Genomic DNA, 27861 nt, shown 5'->3' on the forward strand with positions numbered 1-27861 from the left:
TTGATAGCAGAAACGAGCTTCGGGAGATGGCCGTGGAAATAAGACTTTTTAATGGATCAAAACCAATGACCCGAGACCTCAGGAACTGAACTTACCATCTTCTTTCTCATATTGTATGTAAGTGTGAGCTGGCTGGAACTTTATACCCAGCATTTGTGTTTACAAAAAGCATCTGCAATTATGTGTGCATGTGTTTGCTTCCTTCTGCACAGAGAATCTCTGGAAAGACATGCAAGAAACAGGTTGCGTCTGGGGAAGGAAACTGGGTAGCTGGGAGATTTGCTTTCTTCTGCATCCTAGTGTGACTCTTGCACGTTCTAGCAAATGGTTATTTTATCTACTCAAAAAATGTTCTGCCAGGTGAACCCTGTATCCATGGGGCGAACGGATGCGATGTTGACCGGAACTCAACAGTCCTGGGGCCAAATGCTGAGAGCCCTATGTTCTAAAGGAAGTCATGACTCTGGGGAACAGACCACTTCCTCAGCCTCAGCAGACTGGCCCTGCCATTCCCAAAACTTAACACCAGCATCCTTGTCCCCTAGGTTTGATAGGAGAGAGGGGGCTATACAAGCCAGTGGTCAGCCTTCCCTTTGTGGGTGTGAGCTGCCAGGCTAGCTCTCTAGCCAAGCGAGTCCCCGTCCCCACCTGACTCTGCTCTTCTCCTCTGTCTGCTAGCCCACAGGGGCCAAAGCACCCACTCTGTGACACCCTGTCCCCTAGAAGCCAGAGACTATCATCATTGGTCCCCCAGCCCCATCACACAGCTTGGCCCACAGTAGTGCTGGGGACAAGCGAATAAATGAATGAATCCATGACCTCATGCTCTTTACTGTCCAGAGTTTCCAGAGAAGACAGATTTTGCTTGAAGCTGCCAAGTCTGATGCTCTCCAGAGTTTGTAAATAGGGCTTCACAGTCTACACAGCATCTTTGTGCAAATTAGGAAAATATACCCCTCTGGACAGATGCAGCCCCATAGGCCACAGCCTGGTGCCACAGGAGCCCCTGTGGGAAGGTAAGGAGACTTCCTTTGGGAAGACAGCCTAGATTGTTGAGTTCAGGTTAGATTTTTGAGCCCTATTCACCCCTGGACACCCCTATGCTGGGCCCAAACCACAGAAACTGTGTGGCTACGGAATTCCTTCCCTTTCCCCCCACCGCTTCTCTATTACGCCTCCGGGTTCCCCCATTCTCCTTCTCCAGCGTGGCCACTTGCTTCCCCACATCTCTTCCCCATGTCCTGTCCCCATGTCCCTGCCCCCGCTCCTCTACCCGCACCCCCTTAATCTATTCATTTCTCAGTCTCCACTTGTTCTTCCGTAGTTCGCAGTGTGCACCTTCTGTTTTTTCAACACATACTATGTGCTGGACACATTTTCCCACCCTGTCCTTGTAGCGCTGAATTGAGGAAGTTTGTTGACCCATGTAACAGAAAACAAGCTGAGGCTCAGGCACACCCGGCCTTAAGGAACAAAGTCAGCTGTTTAACCTAAGTTTAGGTGACTTCAGACATGAAGTTCTGGCTTCTTCTCTGACTAAGATGGAATAACAAAGCCTGCCTGGGTCTCATCCCCCTGCCTGAAATAACAACAGAACGACACAAAAGATATGAAAGGATGGTTTCAAGACACTGAGTACCAGGTGAGCCTGGAGAAATATGAAATAAACGTAATGAGCCCAACAGGTACCATAGCCTCCTGATGCCACACAGGAGGGGAAACTGAGGCTGTGGCCAGTGATCTCACTGAGCTGAGGGCACAGAGCTGAGCATCTGGGGACACCAAAGCAGCCAGGGTGGAAGATAGAATATGAGAGAGGGCGGAGAACCCTGGAGTTCTGCAGAGGGAGTATGTTGGTCAGAACGCTGGATGTGGGGAGGGAACCATCCAAAAGGCTTAGAGGAAACAGTGCCCTGGGTGAACACAGGGCCAGGAACTGTGCCTGAATTGTGTTCTTTTCAGCAATACTGACAAAAACTTTACATTTCACGGGGCATTGGGTAGTGTACTCAGAAATGTCTTATCTCACTAAACTGAGCCCTGCTCTGGACTCACCTAACAAATCATGAAAGCAAGACTCAAAAGGATCAAACTATTTCCAAGTAACTGCATCCCATAACGTTGCTCAAGAAGATTGATACTGATACACAAATACCTCACACACAACAATCTGTAAGTCCCAATACCTGACATCCAATCAAAGACTCCCAGGCTGGCAAAGAGGCAGGAAAACAGGATCCAGATTGAGGGGAATAATTAATCAATTGCAGAGTAGACTGGTCCAACCCAGAACTGGCACAGATGTTAGAATCTGCAGAGGATATGAACACACGTGGTAGTACTCAATAGATCAGTAGATATTAGCTACCATTATTACTTAATTTCATACTCAAAAACAGCTGATCTCAAGGAGACGGTTATCATTCCCACTGACAGAAAGTAAAACTGAGGCCCAGGGTGGTGGGATGGCATAACCGAGGTCCCAGAGGGAGCGACAGGCCAGCAGGGGCTAGAAGGTGTTCCTTCATTTACATATTTCTGGGACCAAAGCTACCAGGGCACCTCCGGCCACTGTAGATCAAGCTTCATTGTGCTGAGGTGGCTTCTGGTATCCAGGGTCAGCATCCAGCCAGCCCCCCGGGAGGGCTAGACATTGATCTTCCCCATGATGGGAAGAATTTGAAATTTGCCTGAAGCTCTCACCATTAAATTAGGTAGGCTAGTAGAGGCCTGCTAGTTTGGGCACCTATTGGTTTAACCTAAATTTGCAGTAAAATCTGCAAGCTGGGGCAATTTGGCAATTGTTTCTGCATCCCTAAAGTAGGAGCTTTGGTTAAAGGATCTTCACAAACATTGGCACTGCCAGTATCCAGGGAGTTAGGGAGAAGCAGCCATCCAGAGTGAGCTGCTATCATCAGTCTGGATGGGGGAGAAATCAACCAACCAACCAAACACAGACACAAAAAGAAAGTATCTCAAATACTGATTTGTACAATCTACAGAGCGGTGTGGGAATCAAATAATATACTGCATTGTAGTCAAACCCATCACTGAAGGAATTGTGTATGAAAATATTTAAAATGATTAATTTTCATCTATGTTGACAATGCATTTGTGTCAGAGAGTCAGATACACAGGGAAACATTCATGCCGCTCGCGCCTGTTAGGCCACTGGAAATATACTGGATGGACTGTACCTTGGCCTTGAATGTATTTCTCCTGTTACTAGATCCTGTACCATGATTATCTCAGAAAGAACACCCCTCTTCCAGCTTGGGGCCCACTAAAACCATGAGGCCTTTCTCTTAATGCCATATCTTCTCTTTATAAGGGGGAGGATTCTTTTTTGTCCAATTGACATTCTTCTCCCCATTTTTTTAAATTATTTTTATTATTTTTAAAATATCTATTTACTTTGAGAGAGAGAGAGCAAGGAGGGGAAGGACAGAGAGAGGGAAAGAGATAATCCCAAGCTCTCTGCTAACAGCGTAGAGCCTGATGTGGGGCTTGAACTCAAACCATGAGACCATGACCTGAGCTGAAATCAAGAGTCTGACACTTAATTACCTGAGCCACCCAGGTACCCCTACTCCCCATTTTTAGAAGATAATATTGCTTTCTAGTCAAGTCTCACAAACAACCCGATTCAACTGGTCCTCTGAGAAAGTAATGAGCATACTAGAAGTCCATCATCTAAATTGTTGATGAGGATATTAGATGACTAGAATTAAGTTCTGTGGGACAGTTCTTAACACTGTATGTTTTTGTTGATGACTTCAAACCACGTGGGTACCATCTAACACTCTCAACCCTATAATTCCAAACCAGTGGGTCATGAATTTTGTTGGAGGGGGAAAGAATGGTGCATGGGTAAGAAGCTATTCCTTGTTGTCTGTGTATCACTGTTTGTAGATGTTTGTAAATAATGTGCCACACATATGAGCATTTCTGTTTTTTAAATGTACCTTAAGGCTGTTATGAGTACTAAATCACAAATTCATTTAAAATCGTTACAAAAGTCATATGAGATTTTGGTCATTATGCATTTTCTCAATCAACTGACATCCTACAGTATATTTGCCCTTTTGTAGAAATCCTTGGTGTATATGCTCCAAATTATCTGTTACAATTCTGTTTATAATATCTTCAAACTTGGAAATAACCTGGCTATGGGTTAGTTAAGTAAATTATAGTGTATAATACAATGGTATACCATTCAACTATTAAAAATGATTCTATTTGGGGGCTCCTGGGTTGTTGGTTTTTGGCTCAAGTCATGATCCCAGGGTTGTGGGACTGAGCTCCATGTTGGGCTCCACCCTGGGCATGGAGCCTGCTTGGGATTCTTCCTCTCCCTATGCCCCTCACCCTGCTTGCTTGCTCTCTCTCTGTCTCTCTCAAATTAAAAAAAATTATATTTATATTTATTTATATGAAAAATGTCTGGAATTTTTCTGGACAGTGAAATATTGTTTATGTTTTGCTTTTTTAGTGTTTGTAGATTTTTTGAAATATGAGAATATAATTATTCAAAAGTAAGAAAGCTATTGTTAAGGATTCCTACATATAAAAATCATAAGTATAATGGCCACCTCTTAGTTTGACTATAAGGAAAACTCAGTAAAAAAGAAGTCCAGTCTTGACTGTATATCTGCTTCTTGTCCTTCAGACAACACATCACTCAATCATGGAAATAGCTCAAACTACTTCGGCATAATTTGTTCACTGTGCTCCTACTTTGTGGTAGCTTTCATACAGCTAACATACACACGCAGACTCTCATATATGGAATTCAAACTTTTGCACTCTGCTAATGGGACACTGAGCTCTCACACGGAAGTGCTGCCTGCCAGCCAATTCGTTCAGCAGCATTTTTGGCTCTGAAGTACTTTTGGATGTTTATTTCCATTTTTCTTGATGTTACTTAAATTTTTTTGTTATCTTATTTAAAAATAGAATATTAGAGACTTCTACTTTAACATGAGTGTTTGTGGGATGGAGCGCTTGGGTGGCTCAGTTGGTTAAGCGTCTGACTCTTGATCTCAGCTCAGGTCTTCAGCTCAGGGTCTTGAGTTCACACCCCAAATTGGGCTCCACACTGGGCATGAAGCCTAATTTAAAAGACAGAGAGAGAGAGAGAGAGAGAGAGAGAGAAATAAAGAAAAATGAAAAGAAAAAAAACAAGAATTAAGTACTGGGGTGCTTGGGTGGCTCAGTTGGTTAAGCTTCTGACTCTATTTTGGCTCAGGTCATGATCTCATAGTCATGAGATCGAGCCCCATGTTGGGCTCCATGCTGAGTGTGGAGCCCTTAAGATTCTTTCTCCCTTTGCCCCTCACGTCTGCTTGTGCTCTCGATCTCTAAAATAAAAAATAACAATAAAATAAACATGGGCTTGAACACACTTTTTCTTTTATTTAATTTTAATATTTATTTAAATGTTTTTATGAAACATATTTTTATATATTATTTTATATTTATATATTAAATTCATTATATATATAAATTTATTTAAAATATAATATTTAAAATTTTTACGTTATTTTTGAGAGACAGGGAGAGACAGCATGAGCAGGGGAGGGTCAGAGAAAGAGGGAGATACAGAATCCGAAGCAGGCTCCAGGCTCTGAGCTAGCTGTCAGCACAGAGCCCAATGCAGGGCTCGAACCCACGAACCGTGAGATCTTGACCTGAGCCGAAGCCAGAAGCTCAACCGACTGAGCCACCCAGGCGCCCCTTGAACACACTTTTTCATCTCTGTTTCCTCCTAAAACCCAACTAAAATAACAGTAAAGAAAATTTAAAAATGTAAACAAATGAAGAGAAAGAAAATGGAAGAGAAGATGATCACAGCTTAGAGATGTTAACAAACTTGGAAGAGGGACAATGGATGAGTAGGTGAATGAGTGGTTTCTGACTTAGCAGAAGAGAGACTCTATTACAAGAGCACACTCATTCTAGTAACAGAATTAAGGAAATCAAGATAACAAACAGTCCTAAAAACTTAAATGTGGGAGATGCCTGGATGACTCAGTCGGTAGAGCAGGTGACTCTTGATCTTCAGACTGTGAGTTCTAGCCCCCACGTTGGGTGTAGAGATAACTTAAAAAATAAAATCTTAAAAAAAAAAGGCTTAAATGTAGGATGAAACTCTCAACTTGAGTATTGGCAGAAAGTCTACATAAACATCAATTAAAATCCCAGGTCTCCTCCCTCAGCCTAAGTCACTATGAGTTATCTCTTCCTTATCCCAAGAGCAGAGAAATGGTTACTGCCTAGATGTAGAAGCAGAGTGTCTCTGAGCTTAAGGACACGTAGCACCTCTAGAGGTGGGAAGGAGACAGCATATTGAAAGATAGCCTATTGATGGTTAAGAACCCCCAGATTCTATGCTTAAATTCCAGAATGCTCTCTGCCAAATGTATCTCTTGGATCTACCCACCACTCCCAGAAAAGGTTGAGAAGATTCCCCTCTGGGGAAATTTACCATCTTAAGCAAGACTTATAGATACTGACGTTTGGGGTCTCCTAATAAAGAGCAATTTCCTTTGGTTAACTCATTAGTTAGTAATCTCTGCCCACACACATCGAACTTTCAGTCAAATTTGTAGCGCCTGATTCTTAACTATGAATTGACTCTCAGACATTTGAGGAAATCCTATAACTTTACAGATGAAAAAAATAAATAAGCAGAAAAAGGATCTTAGAAGAAAGATTATGTAGGGAACAGAGGCAAATTCACAAAAGATATAAGTAAGTAATATATGCAGACAGATAAAAAGATATTTCATCTATTAAGTAAGAATATGCGATGAAGAAAGAACATTTAGAAAATAAGAAAGCTCTATTAATAATAAACTGATATATAATATCAATGATTAAAAGTCCAATAGAAGGGTTGGAATATCAGGTTGCGAAAATATTCAAGCAAATAAAGGGAAAAAGACAAATAGAAGGGGGAAAAAAGACAAGAATTTAGATTAATCTTCAAGCACAAAAAATCCAGAAAAGAAAAAAAGGAGGAACAAAGGAGAGGAAATTGGGGCACCTGGATGGCTCAGTCAGTTAAGCGTCTGACTTCGGCTCAGGTCATGATCTCACAGCTTGTGGGTTCGAGCCCCGCGTCGGGCTCTGTGTTGATGGCTAGCTCAGAGCCTGGAGCCTGTCTTTGGATTCTGTATCTCCCTCTCTTTCTGACCCTCCCCTGCTTGCACTGTCTCTCAAAAATAAATAAAAAAACGCGCTGTCTCTCTCTCTCACTCTCTCTCAACAATAAATAAACATTAAAAAGAATTTTTTAATGACTGACTAATATCTCAGAAGAATAGAATCAGATAAAGTGTTTCTTGTGCACCTTTCTCCAGAAGCTATTGCTGGATTTGTTTCCAAAGAGTGAGGCGATAAGTTAAGAAAAAGGAAAATGTGGGCTCAAGGATGGAGGGCATACTGCACAGGAGCCTAGCTAAGGGGATTCTCCGGCTGCTGGCAAAGAGAAGTTCCAGGTAAACTTGAAGTTCAAGAGTAGGCTTCAGGGGCACCAAGTGCAGGTCATGCAGCATGGAGAGGGCCCTGGAGAGACAGGTTCAAGAAAGACGTAAATTTGGGGTGTCTGGGTGGCTCAGTCAGTTGGGTATCTGACCTCAGCTCAGGTCATGATCTCATGGTTCATGCGTTCAAGCCCATGTTGGGCTCTGTGCTGACAGCTCAGAGCCTGGAACCTGCTTCGAATTCTGTGTCTCCCTTTCTTTCTCTGCCCTTCCCCTGATCACACACTCTTTCTCTCTCAAAAATTAGTAAAATGTTAAGAATTTTTCAAAAGAAAAACATGAATTTATGTTGACTATATTGAGAAGATATCACACTTCCAGAAAGTTTAGATATGAATTCATAATTTCAACATGGACACCTAAGCAAACAAAAAATAAGACAATTATTTACTTTAGGGGGAAAAAGTAGTAACTGATAGTAAATATAATCAAAGTAGATTCAGTGGTTCAACTGGGACCTGTTAGCCTAGCAATAAAAATGTCACTTCTGATTTTTATATTGTTTAGTATAATTTTATTTATTTTTTTAATGTTTTTTAAATTTATTTTTGAGAGCGAGAGAGACAGCATGAACAGAGGAGGGTCAGAGAGAGGAGTCATAGGATCTGAAGACAGGCTCCAGGCTCTGAACTAGTGGTCAGCACAGAGCCTGACGTGGGACTCAAACCCACGAACCATGAGATCATGACTTGAGCTGAAGTTGGACGCTTAACCGACTGAGCCACCCAGGCACCCCTGTTTAGAATAATTTTAAATGCTGATTTACTAAAAATAATAGTAACATAGTTCTTTCGGTGGATAGAATGTGAGGAAGTATGTGTATGGTGGTGGAAACTAAATCCTTGTCTTCTATAATAGGAAGTAAATAAAGCAATGTCTAATACAGAAAATTTTGATAAAATTAGCAATATAAGCATATTTAAAAATATGAGAGTAAAAACAGAAGAAATGGATAAAATATTTTGTATGGCTGCCCCTGGGAACAGGTGGAAGAATGGGGAGCAAGTTGGGGTCCACGGGAGGGTGGGGGAAGCACCTGTGTGGCCTAGTCGGTTAAACTTTGGCTCAGGTCATAATCTCACAGTTTGTGAGTTCGAGCCCCACGTCAGGCTCTGTGCTAGCAGCTCAGAGCCTGGAACCTGCCTTGGATTCTGTGTCTCCCTCTATCTCTTCCTCTCTGCTGCTCTGACTCTGTTTCTGTCTCTCTCAAAAATAAACACTAAAAACAAAAAATAGATGGGGCACAGGGGTGCATTTGTAAATTCTAAAACTTATAGTACTATTGAGTATATATGGATACATGTTTTATTTGCTATACTTAAAAAGTACTTAACTACTGGAGAACAGGAAATGCAAGTGCTTTTATTAGTGATAGGAGGCAAAGTTCTCATTAATTTATTGGATTTAAGACAAAGATGAAAATCACTGTGCTCAAGTGGTCAATCTTGAGCCTTAAAACAAATGTTCATTGGATTTATTGTAGTCAATGTAAAAAACACAAAAACCCAAATCCCACACCTCAATTCAGTGTGTTGAATTATAAAGGCAAAGGAAAAAATATCAAACTAAAATGCTTGAAATACATGAAAGATTCTATCTTAAAGGCAGGGTGAAATTATGGTCATTAGGATATTTTTAACATTTCAAAAATTAAACTCTCATTATACACGTATGTCCATTTATTCTTTTTTTCTTTTAATAAGAGAGAGAAGAGGGAGGAGGGGCAGAGGGAGAGAGAGAGAGAGAGAGAGAGAGAGAGAGAGAAGGAATCTTAAGCAGGCCCCGTGCTGCTAGCACAGAACTGGACATGGGGCTCAATCCTTCAACCCTGGAATCATGACTTGAGCTGAAATCAAGTATCAGATACTCAACAAACTGAGCTACCCAGGTGCCCCTACTGTCTGTTTTGTGTCTACTTTCCAGGCAGAATCTCAGAAATACTTTATGTGTGGGGGAGGGGGGTGGGAGGCAAGCATATCTGAAAGTCTAAGAAACCTGTTTAAAATAAGCAGATAGTCTTAATTTTCCTCTTTAGTGAAAGACACTTCATGTTCTATTTTCCAGTTCTCAAAGACTCATTCCACTGGTGCATTTTTACTGCATAGAGGCCCTTGTAATTATTGGTCACTTTGGGTTTGTAGAATAGAAGTCTCTTCTTTCAGTCGCTGGGGCTTGCTGTGTGCTTCTACCTGGGAAGAAACAGTCTTTCTCAAAGTTTCAGATTCTCCTTTACATCTGAGATCATGGCCAGCTAGTGGACCATTGGGCTATGGCGAAACTCCAGATTATGTTCAAATGATTCCCTCTCCCCCGACCCCCAAACCACCACCATCAACAAGTGTGGACAAGCTGTGTCCTTCCCTTTTTAATATAGCATGAGAGCAAATGTCAGCTGTGTCAGATGTAAGAGAAACAGTGTTCTGTGATTTCACAAACTGGTGAATTCCAACAAACCAAGTTCTCCCTTCCAGTTTATCTTGGTCTTACCAGCAGGTGGATTTGGTCTCAGTTCAGAGGTGACTCATGGCATTCATTATGTGGCATGGAAGTGGACTAAGCTTTCCTAGTGTTCAGACTTTCAAACTAGCCCAGCTAAGAGATGTTAGAGAGAGGAGAGGCAGGCAGTGTAATGTGTTGAGGGATGGTTTGGGCTGGAAAGAGACGGACGGGGTAGGAGGAGGATATATGGCGAGTAATTTGGCTATTCTTTCTTGAGTTCCTTTGTAGCCAGACTTGCATTAGGGCAGCTTTTTAGGAGGCTTTCGCAGTGAGGCAGGGAAAGATTCATGGTCCTCCCTGCAGTGTGAATTAGGTGCCTTTCCCTCTCAATCATGTCAGGGAGAATAGAGCTGAGAGGTGTTTCATGATATTCCGAGAGCTCCAAAAAGCTGCCAAGAAGTGTTCCTCTATTCATCTTGTGAACTTTGAAAAGTCTTCACCTCCAAGTGCAGAGATCACCTTCCCAAGGGGATCTTTCCCTTCTCCTGGATGAGAAGTTCCTCAAGGACCAAAAAGGTTCGCATACAATTTGGCACTGGATACCATGCCCAACAAGGGTCTTGTCCAAGGTGGATGCCTGGTAAATGAATAACTGAAGATGCTAGAGAGATACCTTCTCCTTTGGGTGTTTAAAAGGGATTATTTAATTAAAAGGGATACATGCACCCCTATGTTTATAGCAGCATTATTTATGATAGCCAACTTATGGAAGCAGCCCAAGTGTCTATCAATAGATGAACAGATAAAGCAGTGATATATACAATGGAATATTACTCAGCCATAAAAATGAATGAAATCTTGCCATTTGCAATAACAGGAATAGAGCTACTGAGTATAATGCTAAGCTAAATAAGCCAGTCAGAAAAAGATCAAATAACATATGATTTCCCTCATATATGGAATTTAAGAAACAAAACAAAGAGCAAACAGGAAAAAAAAAACCCAAACCTGAAACAGACTCTTAACCATAGAGAACGGACTGGTGGTTACCAGAGGGGAGGGGTGGGGAATGGGTTAACGATGGGGGGTGGATTAAGGAGGGCACTTGCTGTGATGAGCACTGGCGATGTACGGAATTGTCAGATCACTGGGTTGTACACCTGAAACTACTCTAACACTGTATGTTAACCAGATTGAAATTTTAAAAAACTGATTACTGTCACTTCTTAAGATAAAATAGTGATCCTTCTTGTTCATACCCAATGAATAAAACTCCAAGAAGTGATTTTTACATAGTTTTTTAACAAACAAAACTGCACCCAGTAACTTTTCTTCCCAACCGATGAAGCCAAGAGAAAGTTTTAAGCAAAAGTGAAAATTCCAGAGACATTTCTGAGGTGCAACAAATATCATTAAGCCAATAATTCTGTTCTATTCTATGGGATGATCCTAATTTTCTGGAAAAAAAAAATCAAGACAGATGCAGGCTATTCCTGTGCTTTGGTTACCAGGGCCTATGTCCCGACGCACCTGTGCATTCAAAACCCAGCCAGGAGTCACCTTTTCTGGAAAGTCCCCCCTACCATTGTCCCACCTCTAAACTAAATGATGTTATATGGTCCTCTATGGTTGAAACATCTTCTGATTGTTCTATAAATCTCCAAATTATAATTTATCATTTACTTTGTAAGATCCTTGAGGGCAGTTTAATGTCATATTTATATCTAGATTCCCTAAACTTAGGAACTGGCATATCATAGGGTAGTCAGTAAACGTTGGTTGATTTCAATTGAATGGTACTAGAGAATGTTTTCTTGTGAATTTAATCATACAAAGTCTCACAATTATATAAAAAGACTTCATCTTTAGTTATAATTTAACAAATTGCACTTATTAAAAAGATTAAAATTACATGAAATCAGACTGTCCCAGAACATTCTAGACATATGGCCATATGGCTTTACAGTTGCATAATACCAGCAGCTTGGACTTATTTAATTTGACAAAGTGAGGTGCTCATTGGCATTTGAAAGAAATGTCAGACAACACCATAGGGATGGGGGGGAGAGTTATTTCAATTAATTTCAGTTGCCAAAGGGAAGTGATTCATTTCCAAGTGATTTGTTTTGACTCTGATATTACTTTCCTAGCACAGATCTGGTCTTACATCTTCTAGTAATTGGTTTAATACCATGGGGTGTTATTTGGCCCCTTTTCACATATGCTCAGAACAACTCATTTCTAAAATATCAGAAAAGGCTTGTTTTAAGTACTTGCTAATTAAAGAGCTAGATTCTCCTAGTGTTAAATCAGGTTCTCAGGGAAATTAGAGGGACTACTAGTACAGAATTACCTCAAAAGAGTGAAAATTATAGGGGTTAAACCAGTTTGGAGTATGAAAGAACAGGGGATAGTGGTGGAAATTAAATCTTTCTGTTCTGGAAAGAGAACACCTGCAGTATTTTTTAAATGTTTATTTATTATTGAGAGAGAGGGAGAGAAAGAGCGAGAGTGGGGGAAAGGCAGAGAGAGAAGGAGACATAGAATCTGAAGCAGGCTCCGAACTCTGAGCTGTCAGCACAGAGCCTGACACGGGTTTCAAACTTCTGAACCATGAGATCATGGCCTGAGCTGAAGTCGGTCGCTTAACTGACTGAGCACCCCAGGCATTCCTGTAATATTTGCAGTATTAAAGCCTTTCACTAGTTCATTGGTTCATTCAACAAGCTTTATTGAGGCTCACCAAAAACACAGCAGTGTCTACGGCATACAGTAGTATCGTCCAAAAAGTGATGGAAAGAATGTCCCAGAAGGTTGACAAATTAAATGTCCCTCTCTAAGAACTTGACTGAATGTGTAACTTCTTTTTGGTTGTTGAGGCATAAAATAAATTATGATTGGGGTTTTAGAAGGATGGTCAACATAAAGCTGAACTCAATCCCATCTGAATTGGATTAACCCTTATATTATATCCTTAATTGTACATTTCACTGCAGCCTGGACTTAATCTACAAAGAAGCACAGGTGTTAACAAGATTAGTGTGTGCAGAACCCAAACCTGAGTTATCGTTTAGTTGTTTGTTTGTGAATGAGTGGTGCCCTTCAGTATGAGGAAAATAGGCAATTAAGTGGCTAGAATCCCGCTCCTTTGGGGCTTCATCCTTTGTTTTCAAGAACCTCAGGATCAGATATCAAATGTGGGTGTTCATCTGAACCAAGAAGATATCAGATAAAAACATTAATTTTGTATCTGTTATGTCTGCGAGGCACTAAGGATGCTGAAAAGTATAAGCTATGATCTCTGTCTTCGCTGGGCTTATGGACTCTCAAAGGGCAGAATATGTGTATAGGAAGATAGAAACATTGGAGAAACATGCAAAATGGCTACTCTCACACAGATTATTTAGTCCATACAATCTGTATAGTCTGTAAGTTCAGGACTGGATAGTCTGACTGGGGGAAATGGAAAAAGGATAACTTGATAAAGGCCTTGAAAAGGGGAATTTTGGAATTTTGGGGTGGGAGCAGGGGATGGCCGGCAGAGAGGAGGGAATGTGAACAGGCTAGTTTTGCTGAAGAGCAATGAACAGGCTAGTTTTGCTCTAGTGCAAGGGTGCTCTGGAGCAGAGCTTATTAACTGGAGCAGAGCTTATTAACTGGAGCCTGAGGTCTGATTCAGGCTATAATATATGTATTATTTGAGCTGAATTTACTTTGAATATTGAAAAACAGGTAGAAGTCACATCAAAGTCTGGATTTTTTGGGGTGCCTGGGTAGCTCGAGCATCCGACTTCAACTCAGGTCATGACCCCATGGTTCATGGGTTTGAGCCCCATGTTGGGCTCTGTGCTGACAGCTCGGAGCCCGGAGCCTGCTTCAGAACCTATGTCTTCCTCTCTCTCTCTCTCCCCTTCCCTGGCTTGTGCTCTCTCTCTCAAAAATAAATAAACATTAAGAAAATTATTTATTTATTTACTTGTTTGTTTTTTAATGTTTATTTTTGAGAGAGAGAGACAGAGGGAGAGGCAGAGAGAGAGAAGGAGACACAGAATCCGAAGCAGGCTCCAGGCTCTGAGCTGTCAGCACAGAGCCCGATGAGGCACTCGAACCCACGAGCTGTGAGATCATGACGTGGGCCGAAGTCAGATGCCTGACTGACTGAGCCACCCAGGCGCCCCCTCAATTTTTTTTTAAATCTTGATTCTTGATATTCTTGTAAAAACTGGGAAGTCTGGTAGCAATAGGAGCATGTTTCTGAAAGGCAAACATCCCCTGAAGCTGAATCACTGTGATACCCCCAGAGCAGAGTGGAAGTTTCCCTTTGAGGCAGTCCCCACCTGGCCCATTTGCTTTACTTCCTCTGTCTCATGCTTACCAGTACTTACTTAGTCCACTTTTGCTAGGTTCTGCAGTGGTAACAAACACCTCCCCCAAAATCTCAGGGGCTCACAACCACGAAGTTTTATGTCCCACCCTAATTACGTGTCAGCTGCAGGTGGTTGTGGCCGTATTCTGTGTGTCTCCTTCATTTTAGGATCCAGACTGAGGAAGCAGCACCTTCCTAGGAAGGCTTATCCTCAAGGTAAAGGGAAAAGAGCAGAAAAATGGCAGAACCATGAAATGGTTTTTAAAACCTTTGCTCAGAGCATATGTCACTCCCTCGGAGTGCATTTGGTCAAAGCATGTCACATGCTAAGCCTGTGTTGGTGGTTTGGAAAAATATAATCTTTTCACGAGGAGGTTCAGGGACTAATTGGGAACATATAATACAATCTTTAACAGCATTTGGATTAACTTCTCTGCTGCTGAGAACACACTTCGAAGGGAGGAGTAGGAGTGAGAATGAGGGGCCCCAAGAATGCCTGCTTCGAGGGTCCTCGCTGACAGTAGGGTTCTACAAGCACATTAAACAAGCAACCCACCCGCCCGCCCCCAGGAAGGCCTGACTCGGGGAAGCAGGGCTCACACACGCGCCCTCATGAGAAGCATGTGTGACAGAAGCTAATAGAGGAGGAGGAAGGGGTTGAATCCCTTTGCTCCTGTCTTTATTTACAGCAAAGGACAGAACACTTTGTCACCTTGGAAACGGCCGACCAAAGCAATGTGTAAAGCTCTGAGAAATCCCAGTCTGCTCTCTCCGAGGTGGCTGGGGCTAAGCATCGGGGTGGGGCCCTCTGCCCCTCGACTGCCCTGGGTCTAGGGTGTTGTGTAGTCAGACAGGTTGCTTCCGCTGGGAGAAAAAGCTGTTTGGCCTTTGATGGCCACAGTTGACTACATAATATGTACCTCCTTATCTTTTGTACTCAAAGGTAACCCCGCTGACAGAGGAGAGTGTGGCCACGGTGTTCGAACCTGTGACCTACTCTGGGGCCAGTGCGCTCTCTTTGCTGTCTAGCTATTCTTTGGAAGTCTTACGGCACTCAGAGGCTTTACAGCCTATACTGCTCTTACTCGGAATAAACCGAAACAACAAAGTCTGGGAAGCTTTGCCAACATTCCCACAGGTCACCTGGGTGCCTCGGCTTGCGTATGTGTAGTTACGAACCTTCATGCTACCTTGCAGAAACATTGCAGTAGTAAGATTCTTTCCGAAGCTACATGTGTTTCTGTCACAGGGCAGAAGGAGACTCTAAATTAGCCAGAGGATGGATCACACTTCCTGCTGTGTCAGCTTAGAGACTGTGATGTCTAATGCCACATTGATGCTACGCTGGCACTATCAAAATATTCTTAGCCTTTGATATAGGGTCTTGAGCTTTGTGGACTTTCCGGCTCTGATCAAGGGCAGCAGGGAGGAAAGCCCGGCACACTGTTAGCCACAGCACTCGCACCTACGTGCCTGACGTCATTCCTACGTGATGTTGTAAGTTGTGGCGTGTTTTGTTTTTTTTTTTTTTTGCATTTCACTGGATAAAACATCTAATTTTGTTCAAGATTAAACATTATTGAGCTCCAAACTCTATAATGAATTCAAGTTCATTTAAATACTGAAGTTCGGAATATTTACATGTCTCCGTGTATAATATTGTCCAATGGCAATGACAACAAATCGAAGGAAACTGAACTTTGATTTCGGCCCAGATACTGATGTGATCACAGACATATCACTTATCCCTTTATAAAAAGAGTGAACTAGAACAAAGAAGAGACAGCAAACATGACTAACGTGCCATTACTCCTAACAACTTTGCCACGGCAGACATGATTAATCAATCATGGCCCTGATGATTACCAACAGGAATGATCTTCAGGATCCTCTTCAATACAGGGTCCTAGGCAGCTGCTGCCAGTCATTGGAATTCACATTCAAATTGGAATCTATGTGCAGGCCTTGGTCTCAACAATCTACAAGGCATGGAGATAGCATGTAAATGTGCTCATGTGTATTGTACAAATTTAATGTGTTGTCATTGTTATTACTATAATGTTAGCAATTATTACAGTAAATTTGTGCAGATTGTGTTCAGAACATATGGGGTACTGACGGTGGTCTGTATCTTGCCAACACTGCCACAGCTACATTCTAACAGCATCTATTAAGTGTCCTGGCATTTTTAAGTGAGCACATACTATGAACACGGTTTCAAAATACAAAGCAAGGACTGTCTAGGACTGCCTGGGAAGCCTTCAGGGAGACAGGCTGACTTGGGTTTGAAACTTTGCTTTACTTTTTAACATGTGAACACTGGGCTGTTGTTTAGCCTCTCTGAGCCTCAGTTTCCTCATCTACAAAGTGGGCTTCATAACTTCTTCTTAGGGTTGTGGCGAAGTTTAAGTGAGTTACACGTATAAGTTAAAAAGCAGAAAACATGATTCATAAGCTGTGCACTATACATGTTAGTTCCTGCAGCTGAAAAACTATTTTATGATGAGCACTCCAGAAATCCTTCCTCACTTTCTATTTTAGCAAAGATTGATCAACGTAAGAGTCAGAAAACACTTTCAGTCAGAAATAACATTTTCTAGCACAAGAGATAAGCACCTGTGCTGAGATCACCATCTTCTTTAAAACCAAGGTAAGAGCAGGCCCGCTGGCCTTCTCTCTCTGAGATTTGCCTCTTTTACCAAATAAGATGTTACAACTTCTTTTATTTAAAACAATTAGAAAATTTCAAGGGAATGATAACCCAAAAGCTGCTAATGCTGTGTGGATGCTATTCAATAAGGGGAAAACACTGACTCTGATAACATACTTCTAACTCTGGAAAGGTTTGACATTGGCATGTTATGCACCCACGGCACTTGATCACATAGACGAGAACAATGCTAATCCCTCAGGGAATGTCTGCGCCACTTCTCAGACGGATCTGTGTCGGAGTCCCAAGCACCTCAACTGGAAAGTTTCTAATGCTCAAAATCTGAACGTTTCTGCTGTTTCCAACCCAAAGATGAGAATTCCTTTTGAAGCTGTAAACTTTGCAGTTTTCTTCTGCCTCCTCTACCCCTCATCTTTCTGCCTCCCCTTTGCTAAGTTTATTATCAGGACACACTTTTCTTCGCGTTTGGAGAGCAAAGCCATGGAATGACAGCGGGAGGAAATGTGGATGGTACAAACTGTATAAAGACAGTTAAAATGACTCCCATGTATTTTAATTAAAAATCTATTTGAAGTAGCTTGAATAAAGCTTACTTTGGGGTAGCCCCTTTTAGAAGCAAGACTTTGCATTTTCCCCAAAAGCAATGGTCTGTTGTGGGTCAACAACTGATGAAGAGTCCTAAGGTCCAGAAGTATCTGTTCAGTAGGCAGGCTTTCCTAAAGATTAAGGGAAGACATTCTTGAGCCTTTTCTTGAGAAAATGTGTGGGTTTTTTTTTTTTAATGCAAATGACTACAATGAATCCCTAGATTCCAAATCAGTGGTAAGGAATCTTTTCATGTAAGAGTCACTGTAAAAACACAGCATGAGGGGCGCCTGGGTGGCTCAGTCAGTTAAGTGTCTAACTTCGGCTCAGGTCATGATCTCCCAGTTGGTGGGTTTGAGCCCCGCGTTGGGCTTTGTGCTGACAGCTCAGAGCCTGGAGTCTGCTTCAGATTCCGTGTCTTCCTCTCTCTGCCCTTCCCCTACTCGTACTCTGTTTCTCTCTCTCTCTCTCTCTTAAAAATAAATAAATATTTTAAAAATTTAAAAAATAATAACATGAAATATTTACGGAGCCCACTCTTACTTTATTCTAGATAAAACATGTCTTAATTTTTTCTATCTTCACAAAAGTAGTGTAAACTCAGAAAAAATTAAAGCTGCGTTGTTGTTGATAAATATGAATATATGTAGACCCATTAAGGAAGCAGCAAAATGAGGCTTTGTTTAATCTTTTTATGAAATTAGATCAAAATGCAAGGCCAATGGCATGCAGCCTTTAAGCCACAGTGTTCATTGCTTTCTTAAAATTATATAGTTTTTCTTTTAATTGTGGTCTCTTCTAAATTATTGTTATGTCAAATGATATAATTGTATACCTGAAAATCATAGCAGAATCACTTTTTTTAAAGTTTATTTTTTAGAGAGAGAGAGAGAGAGAGAGAGCACATGCACAAGCAGTGGATGGGCAGGGAGAGAGAGACACAGGATCTAAAGTGTTCTCTGTGCTGATAGCAGAGATTCAGATGTGGGGCTTGAACTCACAAACTGGATGATCATGACCCGAGCCAAAGTCCTATGCCCAACTGACTGAGACACCCAGGCACCCCATAATAGAATCACTTATTTATAATTTTTTAATGGGTGATTTTTATTCTTATTTTTAAGTTTTATTAATTTATTTGAGAGAGGCAGAGACAGTGCAGGCAGGGAAGGGGCCGACAGAGAGGGAGAGAGAATCCCAAGCAGGCTCTGTGCTGACAGTGCAGAGCCCCGCTAGAACCCATGAATCCATGAGATCATGACCTGAGCTGAAACCAAGAGTCAGATGCTTATCCAACTGACTGAGCCATCCAGGTGCCCCGTAGCAGAATCACTTTTAAAACAACCATTACTGAATTCAATATGGAGACTAGTTTAAAAATAAATTTAAAGATGTGTGTATACACATACATATGAACATAGATACGCATTTACCCATGTGTATATATATGTATTGTTGTATATATTTGTATATGAAAGACCTCATACCTCTGCAAGTTGGAATAATTCTAAAATACTGTTTATGTATGGGGAAATAGCTATCTCCAATTAGTGCCTTCTGCTTATAGAGACTCATGGAAGGGAGTTGTGAGAAAGAAGAAAAGAAACACAGATATTTTAAATCCTCATTATTGTTTGTTGCTAAAATTGAGGCTTATAATGATGGCCTTTGTTTTTTCAGAGCACCTCAATGCGTCTGGATGAGCAAAGGTGGGACAGAGTGGAGGCCGGATGGTGTCCGAGTGAAGTTATGCTGAATTTGTGATAGAACAGGAATAAGACGGGCACCTGGGTGGCTCACTTAGTTAAGCATCCGGCTTCGGCTCAGGTCATGATCTCACAGGTTGTGGGTTCGAGCCCCGCGTCGGGCTCTGTGCTGACAGCTCAGAGCCTGGAGCCTGCTTCAGATTCTATGTCTTCCTCTCTCTCTGACCATCCCCTGTTCATGCTATTTCTGTCTCTCAAAAAGAAAAAAAGAAAGAAAGAAAGAAAAACAACAACAACAAAAACAGAACAGGAATAAGAAAAGGACTTAACTTCCACTAGGAGGCCCATGGATTACTCAGGTTCTTGTGAGGTTGACTGGAAAGGAAAGCCTGGGAATGATAGAAATGAGATCTAGATAGAAGTGACCATGAGAACATTGGCTTCCAGAAGTTTGCAATCTTATATTGAAGGGTAGACATTGCAGTTAGCAAAAAAAAAAAAAAAAGGGAGTTAGATAATTCTATCTAAATCTCAGAGAACCAGAACTTCTGCAGACAAATATATCCCCTTATGTTTGGTTAAGCATTGAATCAAGTCTGAAGAATGCACCCCAAACTATCCCGGTCATAACCACAGCTCATTTCTAGAGATTCTAATTCATTAGGTTTGGAATAGGGCCTCTGAATATGTTTACTTAAAAGTTTTTTCAGGAAGGCTACCAAAAACTGATAAGAGAAATAAAAGACCTAAATATACACAGATATATAAACAACATGATCATGAACTGGAATATAAAGCTTCATAAAGATGTCAAATCTCCCAGATTCATAAATGACTTATCTGATAAAGGGTTAGTATCCAGAATCTATAAAGAACTTATCAAACTCAACACCCCCCCCCAAAAAAACCCTAAATAATCCAATTAAGAAATGGGCAAGTGACATGAATAGACTTCTCCAAAGAAGACATCCAGATGGCCAGCAGACAAATGAAATGATGTTCAACATCACTAATTATCAGGGAAATACAAATCAAAACCACAATGAGATACCACCTCACACTTGTCAGAAAGACTACAATTAGCAACACAAGAAACAGTAGTTTTGGGGTGCCTGGGTGGCTCAGTCAGTTGAGCATCCAATTTCAGCTCAGGTCATGATTTCATGGTTCATGGGTTCAAGCCCCGCGTCAGGCTCTGTGCTGACAGCTAGCTCAGAGCCTGGAGCCTGTCTTCGGATTCTGTGTCTCCCTCTCTCTCTGACCCTTCCCTGCTCATGCTGTCTTTCTTGCTCTCTCTCTCTCTCTCTCTCTCTCTCTCTCTCTCTTTCTCTCTCAAAAATAAAAATAAGAACATTAAAATATTTTTTAGAAACAATAGTTTTGGTGAGGATGCAGAGAAAGAGTAACTCTCTTGCACTGTTGGTAGGAATGCTAACTGGCGCAGCCACTCTGAAGGACAGTATGGAGGTTCTTCAAAAAGTTAAAAATAGAAATACCCTATGACCCAGAAATTGCACTATTAGCTATTTACTCAAAAGATACAAACATACTCATTTGACAGAATATATGCACCCCGATGTTTACAGCAGCATTATCAACAATAACCAAACTATGAAGAGAGCCCAAATGTCCACTGACTGATGAATGAATAAAGAAGATGTGGTATATATGTACAGTGGAATATTACTTGAGCATCAAAAAGAATGAAATCTCACCATTTGCAACAACATGAATGGAGCTAGAGTGTATTATGCTAAGCAAAATAAGTCAGTCAGATAAGGGCAAATACCACATAATTTCATTCACAGATGGAACTTAAGAAACAAAACAGATGAAAATATGGGAGGAGGAATAAGAGAGAAGGAAACAAACCATAAGAGATTTTTAAAGATAGAGAACAAACTGAGGGCTGATGGAAGGAGGTGGGTGAGAAAGGGCTACACGGGTGATATGTATTAAGGAGCGCACTTATTATGATGAGCACTGGGTGCTGTATGTAAGTGATGAATCACTGAATTCTACTCCTGAAACCAATATTGCACCGTGTGTTAACTAACTGAATTCTTTTATTTAAAAGAATTTAAATAAAAATTTGAAAAGAAAAAAAGATATTAACTCTTCCAAAGTAATCTAGCAATTTAATAAAAACAACCCTCATTTTTTTCAGGAGTTCAACAGTCTACTACTAAAATGTGTACGGAAATGCAAACAACCAAGAACAGCCACGACAATCTCAAAGAAGAAGAAGGTCAAAGGATTTTTATACTGTCAGTTATCATGACTTACGATAAAGCTGAATAAATAAAACGGCACAGAGAGAGACAAATGAGATGAATGGAGCACAATAAAGTCCAAGCTGCACAACTGATCCATGACGCAGGACTTATGACGCAAAGCAACAGAGAAAGGTTGGTCATTTCCATGCACAGTGCTGAGTATGTTTGTATCCATCCATGAGGAGGGAAATGAGGCCCCTACCTCACACTACACACAAAAAGTACATCCAGATGGATGTTTGATGTAAATGTGAAAGATTCAACTATAAAGTTTCCAGAAGGTAACATTGAAAAATATATTTGCGACATGACAGGACCTGTCCCGTCAAACAACAAGAACCACCTAGCCTAGGGTGGCCAACAATTGTAGCTTACCTGGGGTCGTTCTTGTTTTAGCATTGACATCTCATGTTTGGGCAACCCCTTAGTTCCAGGCACACTGGGATGGTTGGTCACCCTAAGTCACCTGTAAGTGGAAAGATGGGCGAAGTGGACTACATTAAAACTAAGAACTTCTGTTCATCAGAATACATCATAGAGACAGTGAAGAAGCAAACATTGGGACAGTAGGAGATATTTACAATACATCTAGCCAGCAAAAGGTTAGTATATAATGCAGCCCTACAAATCAGTAAGGAAATACAATACTAAAATGTATTGAAAAGGCATTACACAAAATAGCCCACAAACATACTAAAAGTTACTCAGCGTTGTAAGTCATGAAAGAGATGCAAATTTACACCACAGTGAGAAACTACTGGATGCTTTCCAAGGGGTCAAACATGGGCCTGTCAGATTATAACGAGGATCCAGAGAGATTTAGGATAAAGAGTCTCCTTTTAGCCACCTCATGAGGAATTACCAACGAGTTAACAATAGAATTATTTTGGGGAGCCCAGGCAGCTCAGTCAGTTAAGCATCCAACTCTTGATTTTGGCTCAGGTCACGATCTCATGGTTGAGATCAAGCCCCACGTTGGGGTCCATCCAGACTGGGTGTGGAGCCTGCTTAAGATTCTCACTCTCCCTCGCCCTCTGCCCCTCTCCCACTCCCACTCATGCTCTCTCTCTCTCTCTCACAAAAACCCACAATTGTAGCAATTTTTAAAAAATTATAATAATTATTGAACATTATTTTAAATCAGTATATATAAGTTGCTTAGGAAACTACAGTTTATGCCATGATGAGAGTTCTGTTGTTCTCAGTTAATCCATTCAGTTGTCTTTGTCAAGTCCCGAAACAAAAGAACTCAATGTAGGGGATTTTAAGAGAGGTCCCTGCATAAGATGAGTTCTCTATGTACACAGTAAGCTTCTCAGGCTTGCAGTGAGCATATTGACGTGCAGTTGTCCTCACAGAAGGGTGCCCAAGAATCTTTGCTTCTGTGTTGCACACACTCCTGAACCAGCACTGAGTCCTGTCAAGTGGAAATAAAACTGCCAGAGGGGCCCCTGCACGGTTCAGTCGGTTGAGCATCCGACTTTGGCTTGGGTCCTGATCTCACAGTTCAGGAGTTTGAGCCCCAGGTAGGGCCCTGTGCTGACCAGCTCAGAGCCTGGAGCCTGCTTGGGATTCTGTGTCTCCCTCTCTCCCTGCCCCGCCCCTGCTCACACTCTCTTCTCTCTCTTTCAAAATAAATAAACATAAAAAAAAACAAAAACAAAAAACCTGCCAGAGCCCAAGGGCAGGCTCTTCTAGAGAAAAATGTGACACTGTTTTTAAAGTTTATTTCTTTTTTTTGAGAGAGAGAACCAGTCGAGCAGGGGAGGGGCAGAAAGAAAGGGAGACACAGAATTGGAAGCCGGCTCCAGGCTCTGGCTGTCAGCACAAAACCCGATGCGGGACTTGAACTCACAGAGCACGAGATCATGACCGGAGGCAAAGTCAGACACCCTAACTGACTGAGCCATCCAGGTGCCCCTATATCTTTTGTCTTTAAAATGAATTTAAGGATTTCAAGAACTTAATGGGGCTTAATACTCTGCCCAAACCCCAGGCCCAGATCCAGGTGAGTGGAGCTGTTGAACCCACAGCTTGGGGCCCTAGGAATCCGCTTGTACTCCTTGCTCTGTATGCTGGGAAGAGGCATTTGAAAAGGGGATTGGGGATAAGTACTGAGAGAAGAGAGGGCAAAGGGAGCTAAGAATGGCTCCGTTCCCCAGGCTGACCTTGAGGGAGAGAAAGGATCATTCATAACTGAAGAAGCAGTTTCCTTAAAGTACTTGGTGGGATTCGAGGCACAAGCAGTGATACGTGTGGGCCTGGTGACAGACTTCAGCACAGTGGTGGAGTGAGGTGCCCTCCCTGCGTGCGAGCCAGACATCCAGCGTGGTGTGCCCAGAGGCTTGCGGCAGCCCGGGGTGGGGGTGGGCGGCACCTTCTCCCGGCTGGCAGAGATGGCACTGTGGCTCTGTACAGAGGGGAACAGGAAAGGACGCCTTCTCATGGGGTCTGCTGCTGTCCTCCAGTGATGGCGCTTGGTGCTGCTATGAACAGGAACTTCCGGATAATCAGATAACTTGACCTCATTTTTACCCAGAGGCCAGTAGGGTCTTGAGACATCACGGGTGTATATCAATGTGATATTCATGATTTATTTATTTTTTAACAGAAGAAAGAACATCCATTTACATTATATAATAAGACCCTCACTTATTTTACATTACTGGGAAGTATGGTATTCCAAGCAAGCCAATTTTCCAAATGATTGAAATCATCCTCTAAGATCATAACATTTTAGGGGCACCTGGGTGGCTCAGTCGGTTAAGCGTCCAGCTTCGGCTCAGGTCATGATCTCACGGTTCGTGGGTTCAAGCCCCGCATCAGGCTCTGTGCTGACAGCTAGCTCAGAGCCTGGAGCTGCTTCAGATTCTGTGTCTCCCTCTCTCTCTGACCCTCCCCTCCTCGCACTATCTCTTTCTGTCTCTCAAAAATAAATAAAAAACATTAAAAGTTAAAAGAAAAAGATCATAACATTTTAATCTTTCTGATGGCAAGAGTGCCAAAATACAATGCAGTTTGGTAACTTTCTTAAACAGGCAAAAAATGAGTGTGACCATTCCTTAGTATCTCCAGGTCATCGTGAGCACAGATTACTTTTTGTGTCACAGTATGGTAAGTCCTCAGGATCTGATAAATTGTGCCTAGTATGCTATGCTTTCTGAATTCTTGGGTCCATTTTTGATAGTTTTTCTCTCTTCCGCTGTTATTGACTATCAATAGACACTGCTTGCTTCTCTTGGGGAGACAATTTCTAGGAATCTACTTTAAACTCATCATCCTTTTCATCTGATACTTAATCTGCTTTAGAAGTAGAAATCACATGACTCTTGTGAAACTTCTCCCTTAAAAAAGCCCCCCCCAATTACATTCTAACTTCTGACACAGGGTAAGAAAGGTTTGCCTAGGAATGAAGTGTAAGTCTTTAAGATAGGCATTTTGTCTACTTGGAGGCATTTTGAATTAACTTTTGGGCTTGGCTGTGATGCCCCAAATTAAAGTTACCGGATAAGGGACTTCCAGAGAAGTGGTTTTAGTGTACTTATAATTGAGATGCGGGGGAGAGAGGAACTCACCATTTTACCCTGGGCAACGTTATCCTATTCATTTTATGGAAATTGTAGTTAATATTCGGAATTAATTAGATTGTACAATCAGTTTCAAAAGCATAATGCAGTGGTATATGAAATTTAATAATGCATAAAACTTGTTATGGAAATTTAAAATTTTAGGGCCTAGATGAAATTCAAACATGAATTTTGTATGAAGAAATGAAACAAAATAGTTTTGTTAGAGTAATTTGCGTTATTACAAGGGAAAACATCCACAGCATCATTTAAATACTATAACATTCATCACATGCAATGCTTCCCAGCAAACTAATTTAAGATAGACTCCAGACTCGATAAATATCAAAAGGGTATATCACTGTCTTGACTCTGCCTGTTTTTCTTTTGAAGATCAGCAGGCTTAGTAAAAACAGATTTTCTAAAATAAGCATTATCATATACTGAGAAGACTGGAAATCATAAATGATGTGAGCAACATCCCTTGATTATGACAGGAAGCCTGCATATGTAATCTTTGTAGCGAATAAACATCTTCAATTTCTAGTATTATATCATCCAATTCCAGGAAAACATTATCATAATATGAAATAGATGAGAAAGTAAATAGCAATCAGAACTCTCTGGCAGTGAGAAATACCAGGTTTTTCCCTCCTCTGAGTTGGGGCAGGCTGGCTTAGTAAGAAAAGTTGATGTAAGGTGGTCCTGGGTTCAAATCTCAATGTCTGTGTGACCTTGGGCAAGTTACTAAGTTTCTCTCAATCTTAGTCCCTCTGAGCATCCTGCAATGGAAATGATCCTTTCCTAGGACAAGTAATATTTAATTTTTTTAAACATTTATTCATTTTCGAGAGTAAGAGAGACAGAGCATGAGTGGGGGAGGGGCAGAGAGAGTAAGAGACACAGCATCAGGAGCAGGGCCCAGGTTCCTAGCTGTCATCACAGAGTTGGACGTGGGGCTTGAACTCACAGACGGCAAGATCACGACCTGAACTCACAGACCACAAGATCATGACCTGAGCTCAAGTTGGATGCCTAACCAACCGAGCCACCCAGGTGCCCCAGGATGGGTAATATTTAAATTAGATGGTGTACATTTAGCACACTCCTCCACTCTACATCCCCTACACTCATGGGGTCCTGGTGCTTCCCTCCCACCCTAGCTCCCCCCTTACATGTATTATCTTTGGAGGGGCCCTTGAGCCACCCAACCAGGGAGCTCGTGGTTGTCTCCCTCCTCTCCTTCCTCCCCGTGGCTCTGGATGACTCCCTACCCCCAATTCAAGTGTGAGTTAGGAGTCTTATGTATCTACTTTGAGATTGCCTGATCTACATGCACTACATGCTGTACCTAACCCACACTGGTGAATGCTCTATAACCTAAAATTTTCTCGAGGGAAGGAATTGTAGTTTTTATCTCTGGAGATGATACCTGTGGAACTGAAGTAAAATAAATGAGTAATAACTCACAAAATCCCAGTTTGCTCTCTCCCTATTCCCGCTTGTGCTGAGTTGCTAACTTGTGCGGCTCTTGGGTCACTGGCTCCTGTGGGTCTGGTCTCCAGGGTATGTCTGGAGACCCTGTGGGTGTGTCCCATGCTAAGACTGCCACCTGCAATGACAGCAGCACTGAGACACAACACTGTGGTCCCCAGGGCATTCAAGTCTCTTGCTTGAGGTGCAGTGGCAAGGGAGAAGCACAGTGGGATGGATTTCAGATCTAGCAGACGCCTGAGCTCAGTCCCTTTAATCTGTCTGATCAGTTAATTACCCACGGCATCCCTCCATTCCATACCTTTTGTGAACATAAGCGTCCCTCTCCAAGCACTGCTACTGCTTTTGGTTGGTGCTCCTGGCCCCTTTCCAGCACTGCAGTTTTTTATTTGCCAGAGTTGGGCAGGATTCTCTCTCCCCTGCATGAAACTTTATCAGAGGAGCACCAGGGCTCCCTGCATCTTGGTTTCCTATAGAAAGTTTCATAAAATCTGATGAGGTTTTGGGGTAATGGTGGGGGGTCTCGTGCCGATGAAGAATTCTTGAAGCCCTCTTTGGTGCAAAAAGGTGATTTTATTAAAGCATGGGGACGGGACCCATGGACAGAAAGAGCTGTGCTGGGGTTGTGAAGAGTGGCTGGTCTTACATTGTGGAGCTGGGGAGGTAAAGTCAAAAGGGAGGCCTCCAGAGGGACTGTGCTGTGCTAAAGAGGACTCCTAAGATACCTGAGGCCTTGCTATTGTCAATCTAAGGTTATTTTTCCCTCTAGCAAATCATCAGCATTAAGACAGTAGTGAGATCCCAGAGAAATGTTTGACTCCGCATTTGCCTCAAGTATTTGTCCATGGGCTTCAGGTTATCAGGAAATATAATTTTACCTGTCATTTCTTTCTTGCGTTTGTTCCCCGTGTCATTATAGAGGGGTGAAGTTGGCTCCAGGAAACAGAGTCTACAAGGTTTCTAGAGAGTAGGCTATTGATAAGATTGCCTTTTTCTTGTAATTTACTAAGATATTTGTAAACTGATTGAGACCTATGTCCTGTATGACTGTGATCTCTATCAGTTAACCATTTTTTTTTCTTTCCTGTGTCCTTGGGCAGCCAGGACTGCCTGAGGATTGTCATACACTGAGGGGTGGTGGAGGGGGTCTGGTGCACTAGCTTGTACTTGGTCCTTAGCCTGCCCTATGCTCCCTCATCAAAATGGTCTTT

This window comes from Suricata suricatta, chromosome 3 (genome assembly GCF_006229205.1).
Source record: "Suricata suricatta isolate VVHF042 chromosome 3, meerkat_22Aug2017_6uvM2_HiC, whole genome shotgun sequence".
NCBI classification, from domain to species: Eukaryota; Metazoa; Chordata; class Mammalia; order Carnivora; family Herpestidae; genus Suricata; species Suricata suricatta.